This window comes from Kogia breviceps, chromosome 3 (genome assembly GCF_026419965.1).
Source record: "Kogia breviceps isolate mKogBre1 chromosome 3, mKogBre1 haplotype 1, whole genome shotgun sequence".
Taxonomy (NCBI): domain Eukaryota; kingdom Metazoa; phylum Chordata; class Mammalia; order Artiodactyla; family Physeteridae; genus Kogia; species Kogia breviceps.
In genome coordinates this window covers 31320008-31346939 of record NC_081312.1, presented here as the reverse complement: position 1 = coordinate 31346939, position 26932 = coordinate 31320008, and the positions used below count along the sequence as shown (strand labels likewise).

Sequence of the window (26932 nt, the reverse complement as noted above, 5' to 3'; positions counted from 1 at the left end):
ACCTGCTCGCGCAGCTGGTGCCCGGTGCCGCCAGCCGGCCGCCGCTCACCGCTCTGCGCCGCGCCCCGCCCCCTGCGCCGTCCGCACGCCCGGGACCACCTGACGCGAACCTGGCTCCGCCCCAGCCCTGCGGACCCTAGGAGGCGGGGCTTCACGGCGCCCGGGCCCGCCCCCGCACCATCCTGCCTTCCCATTGGCCGCCGCTGACCGGTCCGCAGGTTCCTCCAGCCGCGGTTGGGGCTGCCCTGTCAGCCGCCCGCCCCGCCCCTCTCCGCCCCCTGCGCCTACGTCGCCCTCCCCCCACCCCCCCCATCCCGCCCCAACGTGCGGGCTCTCTCATTCTCAAACCCCAGGTTGACCCATTTCTCTCTCCCATTGGATCCCCTCATCTCCAACCATTGGCCCGAGGTACCTGTCCGTTTCCTGCGAGAGTTCAACACCGCCCGTCAGGAAGAGGCTGCGGCCTCATTGGGCGCCTGAGGAAGGATGGGTGGATACTCAAAGGTAAAGCCGAGCCCTCGTTCAGACCAAAAAGGGTGAAGGAGACCGTTCCCTTTGTTTGCCGCTGAGAGGTAGGGATTCCACTGGGCAGCACCTGTGTTCTTCATCCTAAAGTGAGCTTTTGAGAGTGCGCAGAGGAGAAGCGAGCTGGGTTGCGCCCCCCGGGAGAGCTCTTTCTTCTCCAGCTCCTTTCTTATCTTTGGATTTTCCGTTCTCTTGGAGCTGCCTCTGCCCTAGTCCTACCAGGTGGGTCAGCTTCCACTCCAGTACGACTGAATTGCTCCCCGACTCCTTCCGTAACCTTTCATCTAGTCAGACCTTCAGGCCCACTGGAATGTCCTTTAGAACTCTTAAAACTACAGTTCTCGCCTCTGTGAAGACTGCATACAGCTCGCCCTTTCCTAGGTTCCTGTAAGAAGAGATTACAATACCGTTGATTTTTAGAATTCAGACGAAAGACCACTTTACTGGAGCGCAAACTGAGGGTGGGACAGCTGTCGGTGAAGTGGGCTTGGTCTCTCTGAAGAGGCTCAGTTTCTCTACAAATCCTGGAATTTTTTGGCCTGGGGGAATTGCACCTTGGATCACAGTGACCTTAACAGCAATCAGATTAAGAACCAAAGCTGAATATACATTCAAAACGATACTGCAGTTCATGAGCAAGGCTGACTTTTCCTACATCCTTTCGTTATCCTCCACTTCTCAAACATTAAGAAAGAAAGAAAGAGATGGCCCCTAATATTTCTTCTGTGCTTTAATCCTTTCACGGCAATATAGATTTCCAGTGAGATGGTTCTCTGACATTTCAAAACAAGCCCATGCTGAGAGATCTAGCCTGATCTCTACTAAACTTTTCCCCTTGCATGGTAGGAATAGATCCGATTTATTTGGCATTCACTGAGTGTTTTTTGTCTAATTATAGTTTGGGGGTAATTGTTAGACACACTGAAGACGGGCAATTTGGAAAGATAACCAGGGCTGGCATCTCCAGCTTTGCTGCCACCAGCTGCAAGATCTTGGGCAAGTACTCAACCGACTGCTCAACCTCAAAGTGAGGGGGTGGACAAGAAGATCTCCTATGATCTTGTAGGCCTGACATTCTGTGGTTTGTATATGAGTATGGCTCATATGAGCCATTTCAGGCCTTGAAGAAGTTAGGGTAGAGCACCATACCAAAGGTCAACTGCAGTAGGTCTGGAGAAAGAATGTGAGTAAATGCCCTAAAAGTGTGTTCAGATTCTTATTGTACATAGGATCAGTGAACTGGAAAAGATACGGATGAGTCTTTGAGTAAACTCCCTAAATTTTGTTCAAAATAAAACTATGGCACTCCCAAACAGAAGAGAGCAAATAAGGAGGGGGTAGAGGTATTTCATGTTTTAAAAAAGACCATAAGATAAAATGGTAAAAATTTAATTTGGAGGAAGAAGGAATTTTCCAAAATGATCTAGACACACGGAGAGAAACAAACAGAAAAAAAAAAAAACACTAAAAAGATAATAGAGAAAAATTGTCAGTGGCGATCTCTTTCAAGTGGTAGGATTATGAGTAATTGGGAAATTTTTATTGTCATTTTGCTTATTGATAATTTTGTATGTTTTACTATACAGTTTTGATCTCTACTTCTTCCCCACCCAGAAGAGAAGATGAAAAAAAAATCCTTGATCCCTCTCAGCAGGAAAAGTCTAATTACCCACATAACTTAAATCTTTCATGAAGTGTCATTCATCAGACATTTCAAGAAGTCATTCAGTAAATATTTGTTGAATGGATAAGTGCTAGGAATTCAAATGAGGGAATATCCTTCAGGCTAAAGCTGTCTAGCAGAAGTTGTCTAGCCAGGTTTCATGGAAGAGGCAGAACTAAAGCCAGTCCTGGAGCTGGATGTAGGGGACAGGAAGGAACCTGCATTCAGGGTTGGAGGGTGAACATGGACCCACCACAAAGGTGGGGAAGCCTGAGTAAGCCCAGGGATACAGTAAAAGGATGAGAAAGAACTCTGAAAAGATAGGTTGAGACCAGATTTGTCGAGGGCCTTGTAATTACTTGTTTCAGACAAGTAAATATTTAATTGACTATTTGTAATTATTTAATGTCTAGCTTGTTCACCATGAGGGCAGGAACCCTCTGGTTCTCCACAGTTGTCCCAGCACCTAGAGGGCTCCTGGCACATAACTGGTTCTCAGTACATATTTGTGACTGAATGACTTGCTTGAATACCAGGCTGAGAAAAAAAAGTCTGTGTTTGATTTAGCAGATAAAAGTTTAGCCCTGAAAGCTTTTGAGTAGGGCTAGGAGGTGATCAAATGTTACCATCTCTTGAGGATAAGAATAGATGAGGAATGGATGAGGAGGTGCTTAAGTCGGGCATCCAAAGGTGTATACAGCTTGATTAGTGGAGAATAGGAATTGTGGAAATGGAAATTAATGTGGTGGCTAGAAATAACAGAAATACCAGCTTGAGAAGAGGTAAGAGAGCAAAGAGGAAGTGATGGAAAATAAACTTTACTAAGTAAAAAAAAGGGCAGATTGCAAAAGACTTTGAAAGGAAAGTAGAATTACCAAGATTTCACCACTATTAAGCAAGGGGTGACAAATGTCACCCCAAAAAGAATCATTTTCTCTACCACACTGAAAGGTGTAGCCATAAGGCAGGGAGAAAATACTAGCAATTGGTGATGCGGCTTGGCAATGGACTTATGTCAGAAGATCATGCTTTGTCCTGGCTCTGTCCTTTGAAATCCATGTGACTTGGGGCAGGGTACCTGTTTGAACCCCAGTTTCCTTATTTTTAAAGAGATGTAAAAGTAGAACCTGATTTTTATAGAAGTTTGTAAGATTAAATGAGACGAGTCCTACAAAAGCTCTTAGCATGCTGCCTAGCACCCACTAGATATTCAATGTATTTATTTTCTTGTTTGCTCTACCCATCACACTCAGAAACACTCAAGGGAAGTAATTAGTTAATTGCACCCTAGGAAACTGCAGAGGCTTCTTGACTGGGAGTTAAACCAGGGTTTTCCTCTTTAAAAAAAAGGGGGGGAAGGAAAGAAAAGGGAGAAAGAAGGAGGGAGGGAAGGGAAGGAGGGAGGAAAAAAACAAACAGGCATCATAGACTGATGGTTAAAGTTTGGGGCCTTGGCTTTTAACTGAATCGGAATCCATACTCACTGTTTGCAATTAGGCAAGTTAATCCCCTGGTCCCCCCAGCTCCCTCATCTGGAAATTCGGGATAACTATCTCACTGGGCTCCTAGAATGATTAAATGACAGGATGTATATTATGTGCTTAGCACAAAATCTGTCAAGTAGTAGTAGTTATTGTTATTATTATTATTTGAGCCTAAAGCATGATTTGGTAAATGAATGTCACTCTCTCCTCAGGTCTTCTGGGAAGTATTTTTAAATAAGTACTTTGGTGCTAAAGTCCCTCAGACTTTAGCTTTTCCAAGAGTCAGCCCGCCCCTCTCACCTCTCACAGTACACTATTTCAGGAGAGGAGCCCTAGTTCCTGATTCATAAACCCCATTTGCAGTAATGACATTCAGTAAATGTTTTGGGACAATGTGCAGTAGGGCTGATAGGATAGAAGTTGGAGCCAAACACTCGGGTCCAAATCATTGTCAATGTCACTGTCATTGTCACTGTGGACAAGGCACTTCATTCCTCTGAGTCTCCATTTCATTTGTTATAGAATGAGGCTGTTTTGAGGATTAGATGAAGTCAGGAGGACTCCTTGTAGTACCTAATACGTAATAGGTGCTCAATAAATTGTAAATGTTCTTATCACAATCGATAGTATTTTAATTCCTGTCTTCTGAGAGTTAATGGGGCTTGAAACAACAAAATGGTAAGAAATCTTCCCTCCTTTCTTCTCCCTCGAATCTACAAAAACCTCAGTTCAGAAAACAACTGTACCATGGCAGCTCTTTGTTTATTTTTTTTTAAGATTTTTTTTGATATGGACCATTTTTAAAGTCTTTATTGAATTTGTTACAATATTGCTTCAGTTTGTGTTTTGGTTTTTTGGTCAGGAGGCATGTGGGATCTTAACTCCCCAACCAGGCCTCGAACCCATACCCCCTGCATTGGAAGGCGAAGTCTTAACCACTAGACCACCAGGAAAGTCCCATGGCAACTGTTTAGAATGTCTCATCCCTGGAGACCAAGTTGCATTTTAACAATGATCAGAGTCTTTTAATCAAGGAATAAAGATCAAACGTAATTTCTGTTTCTTTCAGCCTGGTTGCAGAGCTAGCCCCGTGGGATGGCTTTCTATGAAATTACACCTCTTACCGCCATGCTGGGTCTGAAAGGATTTCATTTAAGCCTTTAAGTCAGGGACCCCAAATAGGTCCAATCAAAAGAAAATTAAAGGGAAGATTATCCATACAGTTGAGGTTTTTGAAGAACATGTAATGACTGGGAAAATGATCACATAAAGTGGAAAGGAAAAAAGGATAGAAAACTATCTGTTGTAATCTTAAAAAAATTTTTTAAGTAAATTGGATAAATCAAGAAAAAGAACCGTATATGTAATATATTTCTAATTTTATGGAATGTATACTTGCATTAATATTATTGAAAGAAATATATCAAAATGTAAATTGGGCTTCCCTGGTGGTTCAGCGGTTAAGAATACATCTGCCAATGCAGAGGACACTGTTTCAAGCCCTGGTCCAGGAAGATCCCACATGCCACAGAGCAACTAAGCCCATGCACCACAACTACCGAACCTGTGCTCTAGAGCCCATGAGCCACAACTTCTGAAGCCCACATGCCTAGAACCCATGCTCCACAACAAGAGAAGATCCCCACATGCCATGTAGCCACTAAGCCTGTGCTCCACAACTATTGATCCTGCACTCTAGAACCCGTGAGCCACAGCTGCTGAGCCCGCATGCCACAACTACTAAACCCCACGCACCTAGAGCCCGTGCTCCACAACAAGAGAAGCCACCGCAGTGAGAAGCCTGTGCACTGCAAAGAAGAGTAGCTAGCCCCCGCTTGCCGCAACTAGACAAAACCTGCGTGCAGCAACAAAGACCCAACTCAGCCAAAAATAAATAAATGAATAAATTATTTTTTTAATGTGAATAATTATCTCCAGTCTAGATGATTATCTCCAGTCTAGGAGTGATATTTTTTCTTTGTCCTGTACTATTCAGTATTTTCTACCATTAAAATGTACTGATTTTCTAATCAGAAAAGTATGTTATTATTAATGATCATTATAAAAATTTTAAGGATGTGGAAATGTGCATAGTATAACAATAAATGAAAAAGTAGTGAAAAAAATCCTTCATACAATACGATTACAAATGTGTGTGGGTGCGTGCGTGCATCTGTGTGCATCAAGTGTAGTACCCAAAAGCTCATTATTAGTTATTTCTGAGCTGAGTGGTGGAGTATGGGTAATTTGTATTGCCTTCGTTTTACTTTTATTTTCCATATAGCTAAAATAACCATGCAATACTATTATAATTAGAATAAAGAACCACAAAATCTTTTTTTTTTCTTTTTGGTAATAATGAAATAGATTTCAAGCTGAAAGCGTTATTGCTAATTAGAGAGATGGTAGAGGAGGGAGAAAAGATAGACCCTGAGGATGACAATAATAATAATAACAATATCGATAATGACTCCTATGAATTGAGGGCACCCTGCGAATGCCATCACTGTTTACAATCTTTTTTATTTTTCAGAGTCTTTAATGACTCTTCCAAGCAAACAAAATTTCCTGGAATATAAACAGTCCATTGCTTGCCTATCTTTTCCACCTCCTGGAGGTGACATTCTTGGTTATATGCAGACAGACATGTGGCTAGGTACTTTTAGAACTATTAGCTTAGCTATTAACTATTTAGCTTAGTTGTGGTCTTACTCACCTAACACAGGCATAGACTTCTTTTATTCCTCAGCTTTTCAAATCTCCGTCTTTAAATCATGTTGGTGACCAAGACTGAATTGAAACTTCAGCTCACTGTTTCGCTTTTGAGATTAATGCCTCCTTATCAGAAAAAAAAAATCAATTTAAAGGTTTTCGTTATTTGTTATTTAAATAAACCAGTAAGATCTGATGAATGAGCAACTCTCACAGTGGTTCATGAAAAATACATTTTATGAGAGCAGGAGCTGTGTAGTTATGGACGTGGCACAGCAATGCCCTCTTAGAGACCATGGTGGACAACCTTGCCACCGTGTGGTATTGAGGAGTATGGTGGCCATATTTCTCTCTTTTTTAATGACATATTTTTTCTAGTTTTACACTTCTTTTTATTTATTTTTATTATTTATTTATTTATTTATTTCCGGTACACGGGCCTCTCACTGTTGTGGCCTCTCCCGTTAAGGAGCACAGACTTTGGACGCGCAGGCCCAGCGGCCATGGCTCATGGGCCCAGCCGCTCCACGGCATGTGGGGTCTTCCCAGACCGGGGCATGAACCCATGTTCCCTGCATCGGCAGGCAGACTCTCAATCACTGCGCCACCAGGGAAGCCCTACACTTCTTTTTAAAATAAATTTATTTATTTTTAATTTTGGGCTGCGTTGGGTCTTCGTTGCTGCGTGCAGGCTTTCTCTAGTTGCAGAGAGCAGGGCCTACTCTTCGCTGTGGTGCACAGGCTTCTCATAGTGGTGGCTTCTCTTGTTGCAGAGCAGGGCCCTAGAGCGCAGGCTCAGTAGTTGTGGCACTCGGGCTTAGTTGCTCCATGGCATGTGGGATGTTCCTGGACCAGGGCTCGAACCTGTGTCCCCTACATTGGCAGGTGGATTCTCAACCACTGTGCCACCAGGGGAGTCCCTAGTTTTACACTTTAAGTGCTGAAAGTAACCTTCGTGATCACTGGGTGGAGACCCTTCAATTGTTGTGGAAACCAAAACCTAGACCATGGATATCACTGGGGCTTGAACCCAAATCTTCAGACCCTCTTCTGACCCTTTCTTGCCACACAATTGCTTCTAGTTCTTCAAGTTCACTCAGACTAGCTGCATGTCATTTGCGGGGAAACAGCGCCATCTAATGCAATAACTCAATTTTACATCCAAGGAAGCGCAAGCCTAGAGAGAACAAATTGTGTCCGTTGTTTTTTATTCCATTCATTCATTTACTCACCAAACATTTACGCATGTGTCTACTAAGTAACAGGCACTATTCAAGGCACTAGAGATACAACAGTGAACAAAAATAGACTAAAGGCCCTTCATAAATCACATCTTCTAATAGGAGAGACAGACAAATAGAAAGTAAAATACACAATATAATATTACAGAGGGATCAGTGTTAAGAAGGGGAAAAAGGCAATGGAGGGAGAGAGTGGAAGATGAAATGTTAGAAGAGGTTATATTTCAGAGTGGCCAGAGAAGGCCTCCTTAGCAAGGTGACATTTGAAATAAAGATCTGAAGAAATTTAGGAAGCCAACCATACAGATATGGGGGAAGAGCATTCAGGCAGAGGAAACAGCAGTGCAAAGGCCCTGAGGCAGGATCGTACCTGTGTATTGAAGAAAAGAGCAAGGAGGCCAACCTAATGGGTATGAGAGTTCCAGGGTAGCAAGAAGTAGGAGAGGTAATGGGGTGCCAGATCATGGGGTACTTTCCAGTCAAAGGAGGACTTTGGCTTTTACTTTTGTGAACAAAGAAGAATAAAAAACATTACTCATCAGCCAGTTCTACCAGGGTGAAGTAGCAACCTACTGGGGTCTCCCACTCACAGTGTGCCCTGAGAGGAATTCAGAATGCAAAATAAGATGAGGCACTCTGCTCAGGATAAATGGGTCGCTAGATAGTAGACACATGTCTCAGGAAGAATTTCAATGACCCCAGATTCTTGCATCTTCCAAACATAGAAAAGCACTAAAGTCATTAACTTGAGATGTCTGTTCTTTGTGACCAGCAACACTCTTCTACCAAGATGCATGCTTGACTGCATGTGTCCCCTAGCCCCCAAAATTTGTATGTAAACTGACTCCCTAATTTGGAGCAGTTCCTCAGAGCTCAGTGGCTGTCTCCTGGGCTACAGTCCTTAGTAAGTCCCTGAATAAAACTGAAACTCAACAACTCTTATGTTGTGTGTTTTTAAGTTGACACTTTGAATGAGATGGGAGCCATTGAAGAGTGTTCAGCAGGGGAGTTGCGTGGTGCGACTTTAACAGGAACACTCAGGCCACTAGGTTCACAATGGGCTGCAGAAACAAGGGCAGGGGCATGAGATGAGGAGGCTCTTCAATAATCCTGGCAACAGATGACAGCAGGTTAGGCGAGGGGGGTGACCAGGAGTGTGGTGAAGTGTGGTTAGAATTGTAAACTATATTTTGACATAGAGCAGCTAGCTTTGCTGGTGGATTGGAAGAGGTGGGAAAGAAAGAGGAGTCAAGGATGACACCAAGGTTTTTGGCCTGAGCAACTGAAAGCATAGCATTGCCATTAATGGAAAACAGAGAGCCTCTCAGCAGCTCACTGTTAGGCATGCTCAGTGTGAGATCACCGCCCCACCCCCAAGTGGAGATGTCGGGTGGGCAGCTGATTATGTAGATCTGGAGTTCAGCCAAGAACTGTTAAGTAGTAACAGTCCAGTCCAGAAAACATGAACTCCATAAAATGACTAAGGGCACCATAGAAAACATTCAAGCCCAAATAGTAAAATACTTCCTATTTTATCATGGAGCTTTCCAGATTTCTATCCCCCAAAATTTGTTTTTTATTTTCATTGAATGAAAGATTCTTTAAATTCTATAGTGCTTTACAGTTTTCAAAAGTTTCACACACATAATTTCATATAATCTCATAATAACCCCTTTTATCCCCCACCCCTAGATTCCCCCTCCCACCCCCACTGGTAACCACTAGTTTGTTTTCTATATCTGTGAGTCTACTTCTTTTTTGTTTTATTCACTAGTTTGTTGTATTTTTTATTTACTTTTTATTTTTTATTTTTGGGGAGGCTGCGTTGGGTCTTCATTGCTGCGTGTGGGCTTTCTCTAGTTGTGGCGAGCGGGGGCTACTGTTCGTTGAGGTGCACGGGCTTCTCATTGTGGTGGCTTCTCTCGCTGTGGAGCACGGGCTCTAGGTGCCCGGGCTTCAGTAGTTGCAGCACACAGGCTCAGTAGTTGTGGTGCACGGGCTTAGTTGCTCCGCAGCATGTGGGATCTTCCCGGACCAGAGCTCGAACCCACGTCCCCTGCACTGGCAGGCAGATTCTTAACCACTGCGCCACCAGGGAAGTCCCATTTGTTGTATTTTTTAGATTACACATATAAGTGATATCATGCAGTATGTGTCTTTCTATGTCTGACTTATCCAAAGAAATGTTTTAAATGGCTCTGCCTTGCAGGGTTGAAGGCTGTTTTTGCTCACAGAAGTGACATGAGTCTCGCGACACTGGTCAGGTCTGTGGGATGACATTTGTGTGTTTTCTGGGTTACAGAATGGAGCCCCGCGTGGGCCAGTGGGAGCCCCAGAGAGTGGCCTGTCAGGCCAGTGGAATGTCAGGGAAATGATCTTGTGCTTCCTGTTGAACTAAAGGTGGCTCAATCCCAATTTGAAGACTTCCCTTCTTTGCTTCTTTGGATTGTGTTGATGCCCAGGTAAGGTGCAATTGCTTGCAGCAGTGTGGTCTGTCTCTTTATTATTTTATTACTTGCCCTTAACCCAACCCCCTACTCCACCCTCCCATGGCTTTATACGTGATGGAATTGACATTCTTTCTTTTGCATCTTGTCGTCTCTTGGGGACAACAGAAAGGGATTGCAGAGTGACTGAGAGCTTACTGAGTACCAGGCAATAGGTTAGGAGTTGATTCACATGCCCTCATTTGGCGTACAAGGACAATGCCACTGACCTACCAACTAGGCCACCACTTGTAATAGCAACCAACATTGAAACAGCATTTTCAGTTCCAAAAACACTTTTACATATAGGTGCACTGATTAGGAGTATAGCTTCTAGAACCAGACTGTCTGTGTCTGAATCCCAGTTCTGTTATGACTGGCTGTGTGTTCTAGGACAATTTATTTAACATGTCTGTTAAACCTCAGTTTCTTCATCTGTACAATGAGGATTTAAAAAATCGTACCTACCTCCTAAAGTGCTTTTCTATAGCTTTATTGCAGTATAATTGATATACAAAGAACTGCACGTACTTAATGTTTTAAATTTGATAAGTTTGGATGTATGTAAACATCCACAATCTGAAGTGGTTTTAAGGATTGAGGTAATGCATGGGCAGCTCTAAAAACTGTGCCTGCAGTCTAGTGAGCCCTCAATAAAGGCAGATGGGATTATATTACCTCTTCAGGCCCTCAAAAAAATTCCTATAAAGCAGGTATTCTTTTTTTTTTTTTTTTTTTTTTTGTGGTACGCGGGCCTCTCACTGTTGTGGCCTCTCCCATTGCGGAGCGCAGGCTCCGGACGCACAGGCTCAGCGGCCATGGCTCACGGGCCCAGCCGCTCCACGGCATGTGGGATCTTCCCGGACCGGGGCACAAACCCGTGTCCCCTGCATCGGCAGGCGGATTCTCAACCACTGCGCCACCAGGGAAGCCCAGGCAGGTATTCTTTTTAACCAACTTTGCTAATATGGAAACTGAGGCTCAGGGAAGCTATGTAATGTGATAACTCAGTAATAAGTAGCAGAAGCCCTAGACCCAGTCACAGGTAACAGCCTTTGATCCCCAAACTTTTCCTACTTGGAATCCATTTCCTCCAGAGGGTTGGTTTTTGTGTTAACTTTCTCACCAAGTCTTCTGGTGTCCGCTGGCTTTGTGAAAGAACACACTGAGATTGGAGGAGAATAACAGCAAAGATAAACTTTCTCGGACACATCAGTGTGTCAGGCCGGTGTCCAGCACTTCTCATGCCTTTCACATTTCTTCTTCACCAAACAACTATGTGCTGGGCACTTTTTTTTTTTTTGGCGGTACATCGGCCTCTCACTGTTGTGGCCTCTCCCGTTGTGGAGCACAGGCTCCGGACGCACAGGTTCAGTGACCATGGCTCATGGGCCCAGCCACTCCGCGGCATGTGGGATCCTCCCAGACCAGGGCAAGAACCCATGTCCCCTGCACCGGCAGGCAGACTCTCAACCACTGCACCACCAGGGAAGCCCAGTGCACTGGGTACTTTTAATAACCCCTTTGTATATAAACTGGGGCCCAGAGCCACTAGGTTACAGGAGTGGTGTGAGTTGGGGCAGAATCCAAGATCCACCCGTTTATGCACAGGAAGACTTTCAGGTTCCGATATGGGAAGGCTTTCAGATCTGGTCTGGGGGAGGCAGATTGTCTCCCGCCCCCTATGCTAACCTGTCCCCAGGCCAAGCTGTGACAGCCAAACAGTGACACCTGGGACAGCCCCACCCACCCTTCAAGCTCAGAGGCTATGCAGGCTCTCAGCCCTCCCAGTCCAGGGCCAGGCCGAACCCCTCCACTTGAGACGCAGTGTAGCCTCCAGTTCAGAGAATCCCTGGTCCAGAGGGTGTCTCCAGGCGCGGAGGATGGACTGAAGATGTCTGTTTGGGGCCAAGGAGAGCGCAGAGGAAGTCTGAGATTTGGACTCAACCCCACGGCCCATCCCCATCCCCGTCGCAGGCCTCACCCACCCTCCTGCGTCAGGGTTGGCAGTCCGCGTTGATTCCTTGCCTCTTGGCATTTAGATTCCCTCGCTCCTCTTCTGGGCCTACTTATGACGTCATAAGTAGAAGTTCTCATGCGTCAATGGGACAATTTCCCCACTCAGACTGAGGCTAGGTGTGGGAGAATAGAAACCTATGAGGGCTTGGCCTGAGATTAGATTTTAATGTGAGCAACCTGGTGTTTCTCTCCCTCGCTCCTTCCTTCCTCCCCCTCCCTCCCTTCCCTCTTTCCTCTCTTCTTGCCTCCACTCTTTCCTTCTTTCCATCCTTCCTTCTTTTTACAGAGAGGGGCAGAACCACAACGTACAGCTTGAGCAAGCCCCGAGGATCTCCCTCCTCCCGCCAGAGGCAGCCTGCTTCCGATCCTGGGCGAGCTGGATTCAGAACAGGCACTTTGCCCACTTCAGGGGTCTTTGGTGTGGGGTGCGGACGTGGCCGGGTGTGACTGTTCTCCCCCTAAGTTAAGCCACTGATCGTAACTATATGTCCGAGTGCCTATTAATAACCGCAGGCAGCCCACTTGTCCCCTGTCACTCCAGCTGCTCCAACAGTGACTCACTCTCTGCCCTGCCGTCCTCCCTCATGAGCTACAGCTGGGTCTACAGATGCCATCTGCCCCACGTTCCCCTCTCACGTGTCTCATCCTCCATCCCTGTGTTGCTCTCTTCTGGGGCCATGACACCAGGTCACTAAATGAAAGGGGAAAATAAAATAATAATAACAACTGGGGGCTTCCCTGGTGGTGCAGTGGTTGAGAGTCTGCCTGCCGATGCAGGGGACACGGGTTCGTGCCCCGGTCCGGGAGGATCCCACATGCCACGGAGCGGCTGGGCCCATGAACCATGGTCACTGAGCCTGCGCGTCCGGAGCCTGTACTCCGCAGTGGGAGAGGCCACAACAGTGGGAGGCCCACGTACCACAAAAATAATAATAATAATAATAACTGATTCTGATAAACCCTCCAACCCTTAACATTTTACATCCGGGTTCCTTCCAGTCATTGACTGAAAATAGCACTCCTGGGTCTCAGAGTTCCCAAGGCCTGTGGTTTGGATAAGGAGCCTTTCCACTGGGTAAGCTTGCTACAGATGCTGAACCCACTAACAGCCGAGAAAACTTAACCTTCTTGTTGGTGAAGCCTTCGGCCCTCCCATTCTGTTTGTTTCTTCCCTGACTCAGCTTCTCACCTTTTTTATAAACTGCTACCAAGGAAGGACTTGAAATTTGAAGTATAAATAAATAATACCTCAACTATTACCTGAAATGAAGATTTGAAACTTAAAAGGGACCCAAGAAGAGAAGCATCTCAATAGAGAACAAGAGCTCTAGGAGAGTCGGTTTTAGGTTCCATGTCCCCAGTTACTGACTGGAGCACCTCTCATGCACATTCGCATTGTCAATAATACCAACCCATTCCTACCTTGGAGCAGAGGATGGCACCAGATCGTCCTCAAGATCTCTTATATCTCTGAAGAAACGGAGATGAACAGAGGAATGGACGTCACCAGCAAGCTGGGAAAAAGGAATCTTAAGAGCCTGTGATTTCAAAGAGCCTTCTGGTTGGGACCCCTGAAATCAGATGGCCAAGTGTGGCCTATACAGCATAAATATTATGACTCTGACAGTAGTGATATCAGCCTCAGGCCCTTTTGTAAGAGTAGGGTCTAGTGGCTGCTACTAGAAGGGGAGGGGTGATGCGCACACAAATGTCATGGTGTCCAAGGCTCCAGAGCCTCTCAGGAATAACTGCAAATGACAGCATCATCAAGTGCCATCAAAGTGCTCCCAGGGCACAACTGGGGAATTTCAGGAGCTCTGAGAGATGGCTGGCCTGAAGGCTGACACCGAGTGCCTGGTTTTTATCATAGAAGATGCAGGCAACTCCTCTTCTTATGAATCTTGTAAATAGTTGGCATTCAATAATATTCATTGACTGATTGACTGACTGAATGAATGAATGAATGAAAGAATGGCACAGCTCTTACATGGGCTAGGGAGGGACTTCTGTTCTACATTAGCCTGAATTGAATTTGTTTAGAAACTGCTTAATGACAAATCTTTTAGTTGCAAGGGATTGAAGGCCATCAGAGCTATCTTTAGCAAAAGATGGTCCTTACTGGGATGCCATTTCTGGCAGCCAGGGACAGACCTGAGCTAAGGCCTGTCAAGCCACCTATCACTAATTTCCAGAGCAAAAAGAACCAGGATCCAGATTCCAAAGCAGGATGTAAGTGATGCTTAGAGAAACAGTTGTGTGATTTTTGTCATAAATTGTCTTAATATAATCTTTCCAGTCAACACAGATGCCTCATGAAAATGCATTTCTTATCTTACAAAGGTTGCCTCCCAAAGTAAGACTCATAGAATCCCCCCAAATAAACCATAAGTCCAAGCGCCTCATTTTACAAATGAGGAAACTAAGGTGCAGAGCAAGTAGCTTGCACACTCGATAACATGGAGCTAACCAACAGCAGATCCAGGACCAGAATTCAGGTCCTTTCGCCACTAGGTTAGAGTTTTTACACTATTTCATTCCTCCTCTCACACTACAACTCATTTTCTTTAAATATAAGAATTTCCTTAATCTGTATATATATAAATATTCCATTGGGCGATAAAGAGAGAATCTGTATACAAAAACCCTGAAGTATGTGCCTCCACATACTTTATGCAAATTGTCAGTATGGATATAGAATTCAAATTGCACAATTTAATGTACATTCAACTCTTAACTAAATACAATGTAAACAAAGTTACCTGGTACACAGTTATTATTTTTTTTCACTCCCCAAAGTGAATGGTAGAATTAGAACCAATGAAAGAAAAATGACAAGGAATTTGATTTGGGCAAGACGTGTTTAAGGGGATGCTCAAAGGTGGTGAGTTCTCCATCACAAGAGGTCAAGCAGAGGTCAGACAAACAATCGTTTGTCAGGGATGTTGGAGAGCACTGGTTCTCCAACTCTTTCATAAGCACCAGAATCATCCCAAGAACTTGTTAAACAGAGATTGCTGGGACCAACCCCTGAGTTTCTGATTCAGGGAGTCTGGGATGGGGCTTGAAGCTGTGTATTTCTAACCAGTGCCCAGGTCATGTGATGCTGCTGGTCCAGGACCACACTTTAAGAACCACTGTGGTGATTAGGATGAGACATTTCACTCCAGCTAAGGTATACAAAGCTAGGTCACATTTCTATTCAATGTCTTACAGACGGCTTGGGTTCAGTGTTGCCATATGAAACTGGGCTTCTTTCCTGCCTGGGGCTACCTTTGGTGATAGTCGAAATCTTGCACATACCTCTGTGCTCACCTTGAAGCTGGGACAAAGAGAGCCTCCTTGAGGCTGACAGACACCTAAAGTTGCTTGTAGTGTAGGATAGGTGGCCAGAGACACAGTGTCAAAGCTCGCACCTGGACATGACAATCCTCTGAAATCAGTACCATGGGCACTGGAACACACTGTTGATGGTCATGACGAAGAACCAGTCTTTACTTGTTCCAAGTGCCTCTCTGAGGGAGAGCCAGAGAATCTGTTATTGCTGCCCATGGGACCACAGTTGAAAAAAAGGACATTTTGCTCAGTCCTGTGATCTTTGCCTACACCTGTGAAAGCACACATCCAACATTTACTGATCTTTCACTCCATATGAAGTATTGCTATAAGCAAGTAACACGTAGCTCTTATTTAATCCTTTTAACAACACTATAAGGTAGTAATTGGTAGAATTGAGTTTTGCACCCAGGTACTTCAGCTCTACACCCCACACTCTTTTCTAAAATTGAAGTATAGTTGATTTATAATGTTGTGCTAATTTCTGCTATACAGAAAAGTGATTCAGTTATACATATACATACATTCTTTTTTATATTCTTTTCCAGTATGGTTTATCACAGGATATTGAATATAGTTCCCTGTGCTATACAGTAGGACTTTGTTGATTATCCATTCTATTTATACTAGTTTGCATCTGCTAACCCCAAACTCCCACTCCATCCTCCCCCAACCCCTGAAACCACAAATCTGTTCTCTATGTCCACGAGTCTGTTTCTGTTTCATAGATAAGTTCATTTGTGTCATATTTTAGATTCCACATATAAGTGATATCATATGGTATTTGCCTTTCTCTTTCTGACTTACTTCACTTAGTATGATAATTTCTAGCTCCATCCATGTTGCTGCAAATGGCATTATTTCATTCTTTTTTTATGGCTGAGTAATGTATATATATCTATCTATATCTATATATAGATATAGATAGATAGATACCACATATTGTTTATCCACTCATCTGTTGATAGCCATTTAGGTTGCTTTCATGTCTTGGCTATTGTGAATAGTGCTGCTATGAACATAGGAGTGCATGTATCTTTTCAAATTATAGTTTTGTTCAAATATATGACCAGGAGTGGGATTGCTGGATCATATAACAACCCTATTTTTAGTTTTTTGAGGAACTGCCACACTGTTTTCCATAGTGGCTATACCAATGTACATTCCCATCAACAATGTAAGAGGGTTCCCTTTTCTCCACACCCTCTCCAGCATTTGTTATTTGTAGACTTGTTAATGATGACAGGTGTGATGTGGTATCTCATTGTAGTTTTGATTTGCATTTCTCTAATTAGCAATGTTGAACATCTTTTCATGTGCCTGTTGGCTGTCTGTATGTCTTCTTTGGAGAAATGTCTAGTTAGTTCTGCTTATTTTTCTATTGGGTTGCTTGGCTTTTTGTTGTTGAGTTGTATGAGCTGTTTGTATATTTAGGAATTTAAGCCCTTGTTGGTCTCATTGTTTGCAAATATTTTCTCCCATTCCATAAGTTGTCTTTTCATTTTGTTTATGGTTTCCTTTGCTGTGCAAAGGTTTGTAAATTTGATTAGGTCCCATTTGTTTATTTTTGCTTTTATTTCTATTGCCTTGGGAGACTGACCTGAGAAAACATTGTTATGATTCATGTCAGAGAATTTTTTGCCTATGTTCTCTTCTAGGAGTTTTATGTACACCCCACACTCTTAATCAGAGATAAAATTGTTGTCAGTGTAAGGAATAGAGAAAGAGGTTGTCCTTCCTCACACTGTTACACTAGGCCAGAGTTTTAGCCCCTGGTTGTTTTAACGGTCTTCCCTCACCGCTAAAGACCTGGGCTCCTGAAGTTTCATCTGTGTGTTTCACACATGCACACAGTTATTGATTCCAAAGCTCACTCAAAGTACTAGGTGACTAGGTCAGGAAGGGTTTCCAGCCTTAGACACATTCTGCCCACAACAGCCTTTCTAATCTGATAATCTCAGTACTAGTGTTGAGCCCAAATGGCCTTTCTAGGCTCACCCTTGCCATTGATTTAATTTACCCTTTGGGGAGCCTTGGTGTCACTTCCTGCCTGCTGACTTTAGCTGGGACCATCTCAGGCATCGGACGTGTTGAATAATATTAAAGTGTAAAGAGATGTAGTCTGAGTATTAAATCCCTTTCATTCAGGTAGACTCCTTGACCCCTGATGCATATTTCTCCAACCTCTTAGTCAACCACACACAAGGCATCAGACCAAACCCTAGCCACAAAGCTTGCCATATTTGATTCCTTCCTCCAGGACAATGGGCCACCACTGGCTCTATCTTTGCATAATTAAAGGGCCAACTCAGACAATTCTTGCAAAACAGGATTTGCCCCAAGGTCCTTTGTAGTACCCATCCTAGACTTTAGCAGGTGCCTCTTTGAATAGGCAGCTTCTCTCTCTAATGAAATAACTAAACTTTTACCTTCCTTAGGCCCTTCTATCCAAGCATTGGCAGTTTAATAGTGTCATCATTCAACATATATTGAACACCTATTATATGTAGGGCACAGTGCTAGGGGCAAAAGACAGAAATAAGATTAAAAGCTTTCCTAAAGGTAAAGGATAAAAGCTGTACAAGGCTGTAACATCCCCAGGTCTCCTGCCCCAGAGATGACAGGAAGGGCATGGGGAGGAGAGAAGGAAGGGAGCGGCGGTAAACAAGAGGGAAGAGACAGTAATCAGTAGTCTGAAGACTGTCTGCTAGTAAAACCAGAACAGGCTGACATTAAGTCTATTTAAGAACAGCCTCAACAAAGAAAACTTATTAGCCAACACTACCAAAATAGACCCACTTTCTAAATATGTAGCTAAACTTTTCACTCCCCCACAACTGCATATAGAAACATCTCACAAGAATAACTTTTTACAACACACCCTCTGCAATACATGATGCTGTTCCCATTTGAATAGCAAAATAATTGAGGTGCGATTGGCAAGTGACTTGCCTGCTATTGTGATGCAAGGCAGTGAAAACACTAGAAACTGGTTCTAAGGAGCTTCCTGGGAACTGTCTTAGATTTCACAAAGGGTCCTTAGATAAGCATTGCAGTTACCTGTGACTGCATAACAAATAACCTATCACCCCAAAACTGAGCCACTTACAACAATAACCATCTTTTTCTCATGATTCTGCATTGGGACTGGGCTTATGAGAGCAGTTCTTCCAGTCATGCTTGGGGTCTCTCATGAGTTTGCAGTCATCTGGTGGGTTGACTAAAGCAGGATGATCTAAGATGACCTCACTTATAGGACCAGGGTCTTGATGCTAGCTGCTGCTCCTCTCCAGTTGATGTCATTCAATTGTCTACTGCAGGCTACATGGCTGCAGGAGCATGCCAAGAGGGCTAGGGTGGAACTGCAAGATCTCTTAGGCCTAGGTTCTCGAACTTGTACAGTGTCACTTTTCCAACATCTCATTGGTCAAGAAGCAAGTCACAAGACCAGTCCAAATTCAAGAAGTGGGGAAATAGACTCCACCTTCTGATGGTGGGAGCTGCAAAGTATTATGGCCATGCTTTTCACAATGAGACATAGCTAGGCCTCATTTTTACCAGGCTATACACATTGGCTGTTATTGTCACAGCTGGGACCCAACCAGCATCCACAAGCCCCTGCTACCTATGGGGATGGTTGCAAGAAACATCTTCTACATTGGAACTTGAGCACTTGGGGACTTAGCTTTAGCCCCTGGATGATGCCTGAACTCCTGGGATATCATCACATATATATGCTGAACTTATAAATGAAGTCGCAGACCAGCAATCATTGAGTAGACACATTAGTGATAATTGCTGCCATCAACGCACAGGTACACAGAGCAGACATCGTACATTCATCATCACATCATCACATGATTTCTCAGGTGATAGCCTCGCATCCCCAGACATGGCACATCACTTCTTCAAAGACAAGTTAATACAGAGCAAACTAATTTTCTTCAGATTTCACAATATGTTTTAGAAGAAAATACTTTGCTAGACCTGATTATTGTTTTTCTTTATAGGCAGGCCTCTCAATATTTGGTAGAACACAAGAAATTCCTGGCTCAGGCAAGGAGATGAAGGAGTGAGGAAGGAGCCAGAAACGGCTCTGTACAGGATACCTAAGAGAGGCCAACCTTGCTACAAATGGATTAAACTTGTCCAAGTGAGGGCTAATGAAATCTAAAAGTTTTACAGCTTCATTGAGGTATAATTGACACAGTAAGCTGCATGCATTTAAAGTAGACAATATGGTAATGAAACCATTACCTACGAAACCATGGAAACAATCAAGAAAATGAACATACTCACCAAGCCCATAAATTTTCTCATGCCACTTTATAATCCCTTCCTCCTGTCCCTCTCCGCTTCACCCATCCCCAGGCCATCACTAATCTGCTTTCTGTTGCTAATGATGACTTTGCATTTCTAAATGCAAATAGGAATACCTAGTATACACTCTTTTTCATGATTATTTTAAGTTTCATCTACAGTATTGAGTAAAGCAATAGTTCATTTCTTTTAATTGGTGGGTAGTATACCATTATATGGCTACACCATAATTAGTTTGTTTATCCTCCTGTTGATGGACATTTGGGTTGTGCTATGTACTGAAGTATGTCCTGCCAAAATTGAAGCACTAACCTCCAATGTGACTGTATTTGGAAATAGGGTCTTTAAGAGGTAATTAAGGTAAACTAAGTCATAAGGGTGGGGCTCTGAGGGGGTTCAATTAGTGTTCTTAGAAGAAGAAACACCAGAAAGCTCTCTCTCTCTCTCTCCAAGCATAATCAGAGGAAAGGAAAAAGCAGCCATCTGCAAACAAGGAAGAGAGCTCTCAACAGAACCAGAACCCTGCTGGAATCTTGATTGTGGACTTTCTGGCCTCCAGAATTGTGAGAAAATGAACTTCTGTTGTTTAAGTCATGCAGTCTGTGGCATTTTGTTACAGCAGCCTGAGTAGACCAATACAGATTGTTTACAATTTGGGGCAATTCCAAATTAAGCTGCTATGAACACTTGTGTCCAAGTGCTCGTGTGGACACATGCTTTTGTTTCTCTTGGGTAACTAAATAGAAGTGAAATGGCTGGGTCATATGGTCCGTGTATATTTACCTTTTTAAAAAACTGTCCACACTATTTTCCAAACTGGCTGTACCATTTTGCATCCCACCAGCAGTGTATGGAATTTCCAGCTACTTTACATTCTTGCCAATACTTAGTATGATCAGTCATTTAAATTTTAAAATTTTAATTTTAAAACAATTTAATTTTGTATAGCAATTTATTCTTCACCAGTCTAGTGAATATATGGTGGTATCTCATTGTGGGTTTAATTTGCTTCTCCCTAATGGCTAATGATGTTTATCATCTTTCCATGTACTTGTCATTCCTGTATCTTCTTTAGTGAAGTATCTGTTCCAATATTTTTGCTCTTCTATTATTGATTGAGAGCTAATTAAATGTAAATTTGAATAAGCATAAGCATAGAAAATTACACCCAGAATCTTACTGGCTGTCCAGTTTGGGCAAGCCTGGGAATGGGGACCAGAACATGCAGGAAGAGTGTGTGGGCATTGAAAACTTGGAGGAGCGTGGTCAGGGCTGAACGGAGAGTGGGCGGTAGGTCTGAAGATAAGTTCTGCCAGCTTCACAATTTTGTCTAAGTTTGGTCTTGAGCCCTGCCTAACAGTTTTCTCACCATTGACACCTAATTCCAGCCCCCAGATGCTTTGAGAGCCCCAATTTCATGACACTTTCTGTGGGAATTTATTTTAGGAATGCACCATATGTCACCCTTGCCTGAAGAAGCTTGCCAAGTTTGTAGGCAAAGACAGAGACACCCACAAGAAGTATCTAGATAAGATTTGGCCCAGAGTCCTGTCTGGGAGTAGATTTGAGAACAAAATAGTATCTAAAACACATCCACTAAAGCGAAGACCTAGGAAAGGAGGAATGAAAAGAAAGGACTGAGGGATGATAGGTGTGAGAAAGTATCACACACTTGGTGCTGTGATCAAGGACACTGTGCTTACCATGGATAACTGCTTGCCACAAAGAGACAAGTGGGAGAGAATCCAGGAGAGAACAGAATAAATGATGAAGGATTGGAGAAGCTGATTTATGAAGCCAACTTAATAGAGCTCATTGAAACTAGTTCATGTGACAAAATGCGACTGAAGCTGATTTTCCATCAGAGTCTGAGAGAAAATGGAAATGCTCTTTAGAAAGATTAGGAAAATAGCAAATGTAAGAGTCAGCTTGTCTAGCAAGCCCATTAAGTAAAGTGAAAATAACTTTTGCATTAAGCAGACTAATTCTTTTTTTAAAAAACATCTTTATTGGAGTATAATTGCTTTACAATGTTGTGTTAGCTTCTGCTATATAACAAAGTGAATCAGCTATATGTATACATATATCCCCATATACCCTCCCTCTTGCACCTCCCTCCCACCCTCCCTGTCCCACCCCTCTAGGTGGTCACAAAGCTCTGAGCTAATCTCCCTGTGCTATGCAGCTGCTTCCCACTAGCTATCTATTTTACATTTGGTAGTGTATATATGTCAGTGCTACTCTTTCACTTCATCCCAGGTTACACTTCCCCCTCCCTGTGTCCTCAAGTCTATTCTCTACATCTGTGTCTTTATTCCTGTCCTAAGCAGACCAATTCTTGATCTAAACATGTCCTTTCCATGTTCTGACGAGCCACTCATTGGCATTCTCTTATTCTCTTTGATCTTTCTCCTCATTCTGTCCTTCTTTCTTTTTGTCTGGTGAATGTCATAATTATACAAAAATCTTCAGCTCTGGGAGTTTTTATTTCTTCACCTTTTAGAGGAATCTTCCTTCTTGGCCCCCATTCATAGGTCTGCCCATCCGTGCCATATCTGTATTCCTTTGGCTCCATGTAGTTGGCATTGGCTGAGGTTTACCCCACCCCTTCCCTTATAGACCAACTCTTCTTGAATTAGGACTTTCTTCAAGCCAGGAGCTCAGGAAAAGATAATACATGATCTTTAATTCCACCATCCTAACTAATACAATCACCCACAGCATTTTGGAACACTTCCTCCTAATCATTTTTCTTCTGTATTGGAATAGCTCTAGCAAAATTACATCATCTCAGATTGGAACCAAGATGGTGGAGTAGAAGGATGGGCTCTCACCCCCTTTTGGGAGAGCACCAGGATCACAACTAGCTGCTGGACAATCATTGACAAGAGGACCCTGGAACTCACCAAAAAAGATACCCCACGGCCAAGGACAAAGGAGAAGCCACAGTGAGACAGTAGGAGGGGCACAATCACAGTGAAATCAAATCCCATAACTGCTGGGTGGGTGACTCACAGACTGGAGAACACTTATACCAGAGAAGTTCACCCACTGGAGTCAAGGTTCTGAGCCCCAACTCAGGCTTCTCAACCTGGGGGCCTGGCAATGGGAGGAGGAATTCCTAGGGAATCAGACTTTGAAGGCTACTGGGATTTGATTGCAGGACTTTGACAGAACTGAGGGAAACAGAGACTCCACTTTTGGAGGGCACACACAAAGTGGTGTACGCATCAGGACTCAGGGGAAGAAACAGTGACCCCAGGGGAGACTGAACCAGACCTACCTGCTAGTGTTGGAGGGTCTCCTGCAGAGGCGGGGGGTGGCTGTGGTTCACGGTGGGGACAAGGACACTGGCAGCAGAAGTTGTGGGAAGTACTCCTTGGTGTGAGCCCTCCCAGAGTCTGCCATTAGCCCCACCAAAGAGCCCAGGTAGGCTCCAGTGTTGGGTTGGCTCAAACCAAACAACCAACAGGGAGGGAACCCAGCCCCACCCATCAGCAGTCAAGTGGATTAAAGCTTTACTGAGCTCCACCCACCAGAGCAACAGTCATATCTACCCACCACCAGTCCCTCCCATCAGGAAACTTGCATAAGCCTCTTAGATAGCCTCATCCACCAGAGGGCAGACAGCAGAAGCAAGAAGAACTACAGTCCTGCAGCCTGTGGAACAAAAAACACATTCACAGAAAGGTAGACAAGATGAAAAGGCAGAGGGCTATGTATCAGATGAAGGAACAAGATAAAACCCCAGAAAAACGACTAAATGAAGTGGACATAGGCAACCTTCCAGAAAAAGAATTCAGAATAATGATAGTGAAGATGATCCAGGTCCTCGGAAAAAGAATGGAGTCAAAGACTGAGAAGATGCAAGAAATGTTTAACAAAGACCTGGAAGAATTAAAGAACAAACAAACAGAGATGAACAATACAATAACTGAAATGAAAACTATACTAGAAGGAATCAATAGCAGAATAACTGAGGCAGAAGAACGGATAAGTGACCTGGAAGACAGAATGGTGGAATTCACTCCTGTGGAAAAAAATAAAGAAAAAAGAATGAAAAGAAATGAGAACAGCCTGAGACCTCTGGGACAACATTTTTTTTTTTTTTTTTTTTTTTTTGTGGTATGCAGGCCTCTCGCTGTTGTGGCCTCTCCCATTGCGGAGCACAGGCTCCGGACATGCAGGCTCAGTGGACATGGCTCACGGGCCTAGCTGTTCTGCAACATGTGGGATCTTCCCGGACCAGAGCACAAACCTGTGTCCCCTGCATTGGCAGGCGGACTCTCAACCACTGAGCCACCAGGGTAGCCCTGGGACAACATTAAACGCAACAACATTCGCATTATAGGGGTCCCAGAAGGAGAAGAGAGAGAGAAGGGACCTGAGAAAATATTTGAAGAGATTATAGTTGAAAACTTTCCTAACATGGGAGAGGAAATAGCCACACAGGTCCAGGGAGCACACCTAGTCCCATACAGGATAAACCCAAGGAGAAACATGCTGAGACACAGAGTAATCAAATTGGCAAAAATTAAAGACAAAGAAAAAATTATTAAAAGCAGCAAGGGAAAAACAACAAATAACATAGAAGGGAACTCCTATAAGGTTAACAGCTGATTTCTTAGCAGAAACTCTACAAGCCCGAAGGGAGTGGCATTATATACATAAAGGGTTGAAAGGGAAGAAACTACAACCAAGATTACTCTACCCGGCAAGTATCTCATCCAGATTCAATGGAGAAATCAAAAGCTTTACAGACAAGCAAAAGCTAAGAGAATTCAGCACCACCAAACCAGCTCTACAACAAATGCTAAAGGAACTTCTCTAAGTGGGAAACACAAGAGAAGAAAAGGACCTACAAAAGCGAACCCAAAACAATTAAGAAAATGGTCATAGGAACACACATATCAATAATTACCCTAAACATGAATGGATTAAATGCTCCATCCAAACGACACAGGCTTGCTGAATGGATACAAAAACAAGACCCATATAATGCTGTCTACAAGAGACCCACTTCATTCCTAGGGACACATTCAGACTGAAAGCAAGGGGATGGAAAAAGGTATTCCATGCAAATGGAAATCAAAAGAAAGCTGGAGTAGCAATACTCATATCAGATAAAATAGACTTTAAAATAAAGAATGTGATAAGAGACAAGGAAGGACACTACATAATGATCAGGGGATCAATCCAAGAAGAAGATATAACAATTATAAATATATATGCACCCAACATAAGAGCACCTCAATATATAAGGCAACTGCTAACAGCTATAAAAGAGGAAATAGACAGTAACACAATAATAGTGGTGGACTTTAACACCTCACCTACACCAATGGACAGATCATCCAAAATGAAAATAAATAAGGAAACACAAGCTTTAAATGAAACAATAGACCAGATAGATTTAATTGATATTTGTACGACATTCCATCCAAAAACAGCCGATTACACTTTCTTCTCAAGTGTGCATGGAACGTTCTCTAGGATAGATCACATCTTGGCTCACAACTCAAGCCTCAGTAAACTTAAGAAAATTGAAATCATATGAAGCATCATTTCTGACCACAATGCTATGAGATTAGAAATGAATTACAGGGAAAAAACATAAAACACACAAACACATGGAGGCTAAACAATACGCTACTAAATAACGAAGAGATCACTGAAGAAATCAAAGAGGAAATCAAAAAATACCTAGAGACAAATGAGAATGAAAACACAATGATCCAAAACCTATGGGATGCAGCATAAGCAGTTGTAAGAGGGAAGTTTATAGCTATACAAGCCTACCTCAAGAAACAAGAAAAATCTCAAATAAACAATCTAACATTACACCTAAAGGAACTAGAGAAAGAAGAACAAACAAAACCCAAAGTTAGCAGAAGGAAAGACAACATAAAAATCAGAGCAGAAATCAATGAAATTGAAACAAATAAAACAAGAGCAAAGATCAATAAAACTAAAAGCTGGTTCTTTGAGAAGATAAACAAAATTGATCAACCATTAGCCAGACTCATCAAGAAAAAGAGGGAGAGGACTCAAATCAATAAAATTAGAAATGGAAAAGGAGAGGGTACAATAGACATCGCAGAAATACAAAACATCATAAGAGATTACTACAAGCAACTCTATGCCAATAAAATGGACAACTTGGAAGAAATGGACAAATTCTTAGAAATGTATAACCTCCCAAGACTGAAACAGGAAGAAATAGGTAATATGAGCAGACCAATCACAAGTAATGAAATTGAAACTGTGATTAAAAATCTTCCAACAAACAGAAGTCCAGGACCCGATGGCTTCACAGGTGAATTCTATCAAACATTTAGAGAAGAGCTAACACCCATCCTTCTCAAACTCTTCCAAAAAACTGTGACAGAAAGAACACTCCCAAACTCATTCTATGAGGCCACCATCACCCTGATACCAAAACCAGACAAAGATACTACAAAAAAAGAAAATTACAGACCAATATCACTGATGAATAGAGATGCAAAAATCCTCAACAAAATACTAGCAAGCAGAATCCAACAACACATTAAAAGGATCATACACCATGACTAAGTGGGATTTATCCCAGGGATACAAGGATTCTACAATATATGCAAATCAATCAATGTGATACACCATATTAACAAATAGAAGAATAAAAACCATATGATCCTCTCAATAGATGCAGAAAAAGCTTTTGACAAAATTCAACACCCATTCATGATAAAAACTCTCCAGAAAGTGGGCATAGAAGGAACCTACCTCAACATAATAAAGGCCATATATGACAAACCCACAGCAAACATCATTCTCAATGGTGAAAAACTGAAAGCATTTCCTCTAAGATCAGGAACAAGACAAGGATGTCCACTTTCACCACTATTATTCAACATAGTTTTGGAAGTCCTAGACACAGCAATCAGAGAAGAAAAAGTAATAAAAGGAACACAAACTGGAACAGAAGAAGTAAAACTGTCACTGTTTGCAGATGACATGATACTATACATAGAGAATCCTAAAGATGCCACCAGACAACTACTAGAGCTAATCAATGAATTTGGTAAAGTTGCAGGATACAAAATTAATGCACAGAAATCTCTTGCATTCCTATACACTAATGATGAAAAATCTGAAAGAGAAATTAAGGGA

The 26932-nt window shown here is 42.9% G+C and overlaps 2 long non-coding RNA genes across 2 annotated transcripts; both read left to right on the top strand.

Moving 5' to 3' along the window:
* The first annotated feature begins 312 nt into the window (after positions 1 to 312).
* Positions 313 to 20716, top strand: LOC131752786 (uncharacterized). Its single transcript, XR_010840002.1, has 2 exons — positions 313 to 504; positions 20237 to 20716. It is a non-coding gene; the product is annotated as an uncharacterized lncRNA (long non-coding RNA).
* Positions 536 to 12582, top strand: LOC136793918 (uncharacterized). Its single transcript, XR_010840003.1, has 3 exons — positions 536 to 572; positions 9928 to 10087; positions 12417 to 12582. It is a non-coding gene; the product is annotated as an uncharacterized lncRNA (long non-coding RNA).
* Positions 20717 to 26932: the final 6216 nt, after the last annotated feature.